The sequence below is a fragment of the Sciurus carolinensis genome, chromosome 1 (genome assembly GCF_902686445.1).
Source record: "Sciurus carolinensis chromosome 1, mSciCar1.2, whole genome shotgun sequence".
NCBI classification, from domain to species: Eukaryota; Metazoa; Chordata; class Mammalia; order Rodentia; family Sciuridae; genus Sciurus; species Sciurus carolinensis.
In genome coordinates this window covers 68,041,398-68,050,717 of record NC_062213.1, presented here as the reverse complement: position 1 = coordinate 68,050,717, position 9,320 = coordinate 68,041,398, and positions in this window count along the sequence as shown.

The window sequence follows — 9,320 nt, the reverse complement described above, 5'->3', positions numbered from 1 at the left end:
ACAATAAAAAATAAATAAAGCTCTCAAGGGTCTAAAACAAGAGTCAAGTGATAATCAAATAAATTTGACATTCCATGATTTTGTAGCAGTAGGACATTTATTATTTAAAAAAAAATTTTTTTTAGATGTCAATGGACCTTATTTTATTCATTTATTTTTTATGTGGTGCTGAGTATCGAACCTAGTTCCTCATGCATGTGAGGCAGGCACTCTACCATTGAGCCACAATTCCAGCCCCAGTAGAACTTTTATTAAAATTCAAAATTTGGGTCTGGGGATATAGCTCAGTTGCTAGAGTGCTTCCCTTGCAAGCACAAGGCCCTGGGTTCAATCCCCAGTACTGAAAAAAAAATTAAAAATCCGATTATATCAAATTAGCAACAAAAGACCTAGAAGTTGCTAATATGATATATTTGTGAAAACATATATTATTTGCATTGACATTATCAAACATACAGAAATACATTTAATATAGAAATATATCTTTTGTGTGTATATGGTGTTAGGGATCCAACCCAGAGCTTCATGCATGCTATGACTGAGCAGCATCCCCAGCCCTGAACTTGAATCTTAATGCTTTGCTATTTAAATTGATGCTAATTTTAAGTAACAAGTACAAGTAACTAATATGATTGGAACAGGGAATACTAATCACTGCAGTTGTATTATCTTTGCCTCTTCCTTGTCTTTCCTTTTCCTTTATTTTAAATCTAAAGTATATTTTTAGAGTAAAAAAATAAGGTTTTAAACACTTGTATCTTCATTTTAGTAACAATCTTGAGTTTTTGTGGAAGAGCCTAACCCCCCTCTCTGAACTATATAGTTCTATTCCTTAAACACAATCTAAATTCAGTTCTTTTTGCAAGTACGACATAAAAATCAGAACAAGAAGTACCTGACACATTTTTGCATTTATAGTTGCATAAGGTATATTTTAATAGGTGAGAGAAGAGTAAAAGTATAAGCCTACATACGTTTTTAACCCTGTGGATCATTTACATAAATCCTTTCATATTATTCCACAATATAAGTACATTGTAATAATGATATATAAGAATTTGAATCCAAGGAAGTCTGCAAGTAGATGTTGTTATTTTGGTGGGCAGTAGCTTAATTAAAGCAGCAGCACTAGATGTCAGTAGATCACATTGGAGAGTACCTCAAATTGAGCATCAGTAAAATAGCAATAAGTAGTATGCCCTTTACAAAGCACCTCTCACGCAGCATTTTCCTGTTCAAATATTAATTTCCATATCACCTGGCATTTGGCAGGAAGCACACCACGAATTTCATGGACATTAATAGGCTTCATGTTGAATGAAAGGTTCAGTAGTCAAATATGATCTGAATTACTTTTATTCTTTTTCTACTGTAGGATTTCTCAGAACCTCTCTTTGCTAATGACAGTTTGACTTTCCAGAAGGCAACAGGGGACCCCATTTATCTACTGCAATCACCTGCAGTCTGCCAGCACATCGACTACTTTTTGAGTGCAGATTGCTCACTGTCAGGCGCCTACCATCCACCATTTGCCTGCCTCTTGCCTGTCTATCACCTGCCTTTCACCTACCCATCACCCACCACCAGAGGTTCACCTGCCAATTGGACAGCAGTCAGCAGACTGACCTCAGACCACCAGTGGAGTGCCAGCTGCCTTCTGTTGCCTGGAAGTTTACTGTCACAGTACCACCATTTTGAGAAAACAGCCAGGACCTGTAGGACTCCTGACCGAACTGACTGAGCCCCATCTTCAGGACCCCTCAACCCAACCGATGATTCCCTGCCTCTGGGCCCTCAGACCAACTGACTGCTCCCTGCTGCCAGGACCCCCAGACTGACTTACTGCACCCTGCCTCCAGGATCCCACAACCAGACCAACCACACCCCGCCTCCAGGACCGCCAGCTGACCACGTCCACACCCCAAGCTGCAGCTCCCCATTTGCCAACACATTTGGAAGCCAGAGCGGCCATCTTGGATAATGCTGGAAGCCATATCTCCCCTTTTTAGGTGGGGCAAATCTCATCCTGAGACACCTGCTGGAGACTGGAAGCTCATTGTCAGGTACCTCTCATACATCAGGCTACTGAAGACTGGGAGGTTTGAATACTATATGACTGTTACAGTGTAGATTTTTTTTTCTCCTTATTGAAAAAAATTTAAGTTTTTATTTCTTTACTTTTCTCACTCTATTTTCCTTTTGTTTACCTGTTCCCTCAAAGTCTCTTTATCCCTTTTCTCATGCTAATAACCAACTTATTTTGATTATACTTTTACTCTTTCTACAACCTAGAACTTCTATATATTCTTTTCTTATCCCATTAACAACTACATCCTACACCCCTTCCCATTCTCTTTGTCCTCCATTAGAAACTGCAGACCTTATTGCAAATCTATTTGTTACACTGTAGATAATAATTAAACTCATTCTGCTTATTATGACAATATTGTTAACATCCTCATAGGGGCTATTTGGTTTAGGATTGCATATTGTCTGTACTGGGCACTAATATTGATCTCCCCCATAAAGAAAGGGATTTGGAAACCTATAGGGTCACTATAAGCTTATAGGGGGGAAACTGCAATACCCCAGATCTGCACTGCTAGAGGGGAAGATAAATGAACAACATGAAAAAACAAGGGAAGAAAATGATCCAAACAAACCTAGATTCTATATTAATAGAATCCAGTGACAATATGGTAGAAGAAATGTCAGAAAAGGAGTTCAGACTATACGTAATTAAAATGATTCATGAAGCAAAGGATGAGATAAGAGAGCAAATGCAGGCAATGAATGATCACACCAATAAGCAGTTGAAAGAGCAACTGTGGGAAGCAAAAGATCATTTCAACAAAGAGGTAGAGGTTCTCAAAAAAAACAAAAACAAAAAAAACAAACAAAATAAACAGAAATCCTTGAAATGAAGGAAACAATAAACCAAATAAAAAACTCAATGGAATGCATCACCAACAGACTAGACCACTTGGAAGACAGAACCTCAGACAATGAAGACAAAATATTTAATCTTGATAATAAAGTTGCCCAAACAGAGAAGATGGTAAGAAATCATGAACAGAAACTCCAAGAATTATAGGGCATCATGAAAAGACCAAATTTAAGAATTATCAGAATTGAGGAAGGCACAAAGGTACAAACCAAAGGAATGAACAACCTATTCAATGAATAATATCAGAAACTCCCAAACCTGAAGAATGAAATGGAAAATCAAATACAAGAGGTTTACAGAACACCAAATGCACAAAATCACAACAGACCCACACCAAGGCACATTATAATGAAAATGCCTAACATACGAAATAAAGATAGGATTCTGAAGGCTGCAAGAGAAAAGCATCAGACTACATGTAGGGGGAAACCAATATGGGTATCAGCAGATTTCTCAGTCCAGACTGTAAAAGCTAGAAGGGCCCGGAACAACATATTTCAAGTCCTGGAAGAACACGGTTGCCAACCAAGAATCCTATACCCCACAAAATCAACCTTTAGATTTGAAGATGAAATAAAATCCTTCTATGGTAAACAAAAGTTAAAAGAATTTACAAACAGAGGGCAACAGGAGTTGCTCCAGAATGTCTAAGAAGAGGAGTCTGTCAAGTGTCTGTTTGGGGCATAAGACACGAGGGCACATTTTTCAGTGATATTTGCTTGTTTTGTACATTGTTTAATTATTATTTAGAATGTATTTTGTGGTGACCTAGAGATTTTAATAGAGATAATAGGGGTGTTAGTGCCCTGGGCCACCTCTTGGCACTGTTATCACTAAGTGGCATTTCCATACATCTTTGGCTACAGAACCACTTCAAACCTGTTCCAAGGCACACATGTCAGGCAATGTGAGTAGAACCTCATCAGGATGCTTTAAGAAGATCTATTCATCCCCCAAATCAGTTAACACTTGTCTATATTTTCTTGTAATTTGTGTGATTTGTTTTTCATTTAATGTTTTAATCCAGTTGAAGTATTTTTTTATATAATGTGAGTAAACTTTTTAAATCTATTTATTTATTGTGGAATTTTGCATTCAATATGCTTTTACTTTTGTTTTCAGGTATAGAACCCTTCAGATCAAAGCTTACCAATAAATTCAATATGTAAAACAGATCAATGTTTTTTGTTTTTTGTTTTTTGGTTTTTTGTGGTGCTGGGGATTGAATCCAGGGCCTTGTGCTTGCAAGGCAGGCACCCTACCAACTGAGCTACATCCCCAGCCCTAGGTCAATGTAATTGAAGGGAGGAAGAATGAGAGTTATTCCACTCAGCTAGCATCTCCTACCCACCCACCACAGCTCCAGAGAGTAATTTTGAAAAACATTGGAAAAGTTTATCCTCTTACAAATGATGTCAAATGCCACCTCTGTAACAGACTACATTTAAATTTTTGCCTATTCAAGTTATTTTTCTTTTAATTCCAATTCCACACTTTTAAAGTTTGGGTCTAAGAGATCTATAACAAGACATTGAAATGTCTGAATAAAAAAAATTAAAAATGAGTCATGAATGAATCCTGCTTATTCATACAGTTATACTACTACCACCATTACTACTACTACTAATAATAATAGAAGGGAGATCAGTAAAGCAAGCAGAGGAGGGGAGGGAAAGGAAAGGTACTAGGGGATGAGAGGGATCCAATTATGTGCATGTACTAATATGGCATAACGAATTCCAGGATTATCTGTAATTACAATGCACCAATAAATTTTTTAAGAGAGTTGTGGGGATATTGCCTGTAAAATCAGCATAGATATTCTTTTAAAAATGTCCAGTGTTGACAAGTTGAATATATATACCTTTAATACAATGTGGAGGATGTTAACTTGGTAAAACTATATATTGACATAGATTTAGATATATCAGGAATTGAACCCAGGGGTGCTTCACCATTAAGTTATATCCCCAGTCCTTTTATATATTTGTTTTTGTTTTGAGATAGGGTCTTTTTAGGTTTCCCAAGCTAATCTTGAACTTGGGATCCTCCTACCTCAGCATCCCAAGTCACTGACATTACAGGCATGTACCACCTTGATAAACTTCACAAACACTTTATAATGTATGTTGAAAGTTTACATACATCATCACTTAAAAGATTTAATCCTAAAGAAATAGACATGTATGGGAAAACTTTGCTATTTTTTGTATTGTTGCTAATATTGAAAATGATCTAAATGTTTAACAGTATGGAACTGATTCAATGAATCATTATCTCATGAGATGAGATACTTTTCAGTCATTAAAGTGCTACTATAGAAAGAAAAATATTAAATGTTTCTTATGAATCTGACCTTAATTATGTTGTCTTACTTATGTCTAACATTATCCCTACCTGATAGGAATCATCATTCCTACTTATAGACAAGAAAACACTCAGAGAAGGTAGGTGACATTTAAACAGCTAGTAAAATAGTGTTTGAATTCAGCCTGTAGCTACTCTTAACCCTTGTTCTTGATCACCATCCTCATGATATGGGAAAATATTCACTGTTTACTGAGAGGTTGTTTTAAAGCAATTTGACATTAAAATAAACAAGTAAAAAACTCCCTCCTATATGCAATTCCTCCTCCTTTACAAAGTGACTATGCTTGGTAATTTTTCACCAAAATTAATTTCCCTTTATATATGTATATGTATGTATGTGTGTGTGTGTGTGTGTGTGTGTGTGTGTGTGTGTATACACATACAAACATACATTTTATTGATTTTGGAGACAGACTAGAGAGACAAACTGAGTAGAATACAGGAGGATGGTTGACCGTTAGCACCGAGGATCCATTCTCTGTATAGCGATTAGAAATGCTGGTCTTGGACCCTACCTGTCTAGATTGAGTCCCAGCTTTGTTATTTATTAGATGTTTAAACTTGGGCAACTTCTTTGTCCCTCTTTCTGTGCCTGGGACATAGTAAGTACTCAACCATTAGCTATAATTGCTACTATTATTAGACAAGTGCACAAAAAGTCAGGCATAGTGGCACATGCTTGTAATCCCAGCAAGGAAATTGAGGCAGAAGGATTGCAAGTTCAAGGCCTTTAGCAAGACCACCTCAAAATAAAATGAGCTGGGAATGTAGTGCAGTGGTAAAGCACCCCTGGGTTCAATCCCCAGTGCCCACCGCCCACCCCCGCAAAAAAAAAGAAAAGAAAAAAGAAAAAGAAAAAGAAGAAAAATTGCTTGAGTTCTCATTTTGTGTCATATACCTGCATGATTTCTCTGATCTCAAATGTCTATTCTCCCGCCCTTTTTTCTGATACTAGGGATCAAACTCCAGGGTGCTCTACCACTGAGCTATTTGAAATTTTTATTTTTAATTTTGTGAGACAGGATCTTGCTAAGTTGCCAAACCTGGCCTGAAACTCAAGATCCTCCTGCCTCAGCTTCCTGAGTAGCTGATATTGCATGTGTGCACTACCATGCACAGCTTTTTATATAAATGATGAAACTAAAATTTAGGGAAGTCACATATAGTAGGAATAGAATGAATCATTAGGCCAATTTCTAAAACTAAGAACAACATAAATACCAAAAGTTACCTGATCAGGAGGTAACAAAATGCTGACAAATAAAAGGGGAAACAGGTCAGGCCTGGAAATGCAGGCCTGTAATCCCAGCTACTCAGAAGGTTTAGGCAAGAGGATTGCAAGTTCAAGGTCAGGCTAGGGTAAAAAGGAAAAAATTATATCAGCCATAGAAAATTGTTCATAAAAGTAAGATCTATCTAAAAATAAAAAGGATAAGGGATGTAGCCCAATGACAGAGCCCTTGCCTAGTGTGCACAAGATCCTGGGTCCCATCACCAGTAACACACACACACACACACACACACACACACACACACACAAAGGCGAGAAACAACTCTGCAAAGCTGTACCCCCATCAAGGCTCAAGGGGCATCATTTTAAGATACAGGATTGTGTGGATGCCTAATGTGGTATCAGGTAATGTGCTTTGAACACCCAGCTTTTTGATACTGATTGTATTTTCTGTAAATGTTTTCTGTTTTGTTCTCCTTCCATATGTATTAAAACAATTTCTGAATTTTCCTTCTATCTTATTTGTGGTTTGGGAGAATGAGAAGGATAAAAGGGATCTTTGGCCTTCTTGTGCTGGAACTTTAAGGGAGAACATGTTACTGAGAGATCAGGTATGCTGGGCTTCAATTCCCAGAAGCCCAAGAGGGAAAAGTAATGCAGGGAGGAAAAGATTTTCCCCAAAGGGTTCTGGAGTCTTCTCTGATCTAACTTTGGAAGGATTTGAACAGTTTCCTAGAGGATGGTCTTTCACTTACTCATCTGTCCAGCATGACTCATTCCAGAGAATGTTGAGTAAGTGAAATTTTTCAGTGTTAGTTCATGTTTCTGTGACTTATATACCATGAAGATGAAGAGGGAGCCTGGACTTTGGAGTCAGACTTGTAAACTCCCTGTTTGTCACTTAGGAGCTATGTAATTTGGGACCAGCTAACTTCTCTGAGTTTCCTCCTCTATAAAGTGGGAATAAATGAAATCCTTCTAGAATTAAATGAGGCAGCAAAAATGAAAGTGGACAGCTGGGTGTGGTGTTGCTGACCTCTAATCCCCAGTGGCTGGGGAGACTGAGGCAGGAGGATCACAAAGTTTGAGGCCAGCTTGGGCAATTTAGCATGATCTTGTTTCAAAAAAAAAAAAAAAAAAAAAAAAGGAGCAGGATGTAGCTCTGTGACAGAGAATCCCTGGGGTTCAATCCCAGTACTGAAGAGAAAGAGGAAGGGAGGGAGGGAGGGAAGGAGAGAGTGAGAGGGAGAGGGAGAGAGAAACAGGAGACAGGAAGGAAGAAAAGAAAATGGATATATTGTAAGGGATCCCACGAAAACCACGCAGGACATGGGAAATCACATAAGGGAGTTTATTAAGCAAAGTGTCTCCCTGCAGGATAAGAGAGAAAATGAGAGAAAAAGAAAGGGAATGAGAAAGGGCATGCTAGAGAGAGTGGAAAAGCAAGGAGGATAGAGAAAGTGAGTAGAGAAGCATGAGAAAAGATGGCGGGGTAGCTATCGAGAAGCAGTTGAATTCTGCCGGGCTAACGGGACCAATAACGGAGAAGGATACTTGCAAGCTGACTGATGAACCAATAGCTAGCTAGGATGTTCACAGACTGACAAGTGGTTGGGAGGCAGGGAAAATGACTGCACCGGAAAGAGCAGCTTTGTATTACATATATGACCACTGGCACATACAGGCAATTAAGGCCCTTCCTCCCTCTGTCAGATTATGGGTTTGGGAGAGCATTTGGTCACATTTTTTATTTATTTTAAATCTTTTTTATATCTAACGGGGCATTTTGTTTACAGAGAACATCCTATAAATGCTGACTAAACAACACTGGCATACATGCACAGGAACTGAACAATGGGTAAAGAAACTTTAGAAGTGTTTTAATGCTTCCTAATCTATTTGCTCTGTCCTAGAGAAAAAACTGCCATTTGCTGATAAATAAGAGGCCAGGACAGGGCTGAAGAGTTGGGCGGGTTGTTTCCTGCATGGGCCACGATGGGGATAAGGCTCTCACTCCCTTTGCTTGCAGAGCCTCCTGGAGTAGTGTGGCCACCTGAGGGTACCTTTTGTCAGTTTACTCACAAGTTGCCTTCTGTGGGGTGATTGACAGCTTCATCTATCTGACTTCCTTTTATGAACAATTTTCTATGATTGATTTAATTTTTTCCTTTTTAAATCATGAAATACTTAACATGTAAAGAAGATAATGTGACATCCATTTACCCATAATTGAGTTTGCCATGATTAGTTCAACTTTTTTTTTTTTAATCTTTTACTTAGCTTCAGACTTTTAGAAAATTTGGAAGAATATGACAAAGAATTCCCATATACCCTTCTCATTTTCCCAGTTGTCGATATTTTCCCACATTTGTTTTGTCCTTGTCTCTGTGTATGACACAGACTTTTTTCCTGAGCCATTTACAAGTTTACAGACATGATGCCTTTTAAAATTTTTTTTCAATTGTTTGTGAACCTTTATTTTATTTATTTTTATGTGGTATTGGGGATTGAACCCAGTACTTCATACATGCTACACAAGCACTCTACCACTGAGCTACAACCCCAGCCCTAGTACCTTTTTAACCCGTTAATACTTCAGTGATTATTTCCTAAAAACAAGGATATTCTTTTACATAAGAACAGAAAAATTAACAAAATCCAGAAAACTAACATCTATAGCACACTTTTTTTTTCTACTACTGGGGATTGAAACTTGGGTTACTTTACCACTGAGATACATCCCTACCTCCTTTTTTGTTGTTGTTCTTTTTA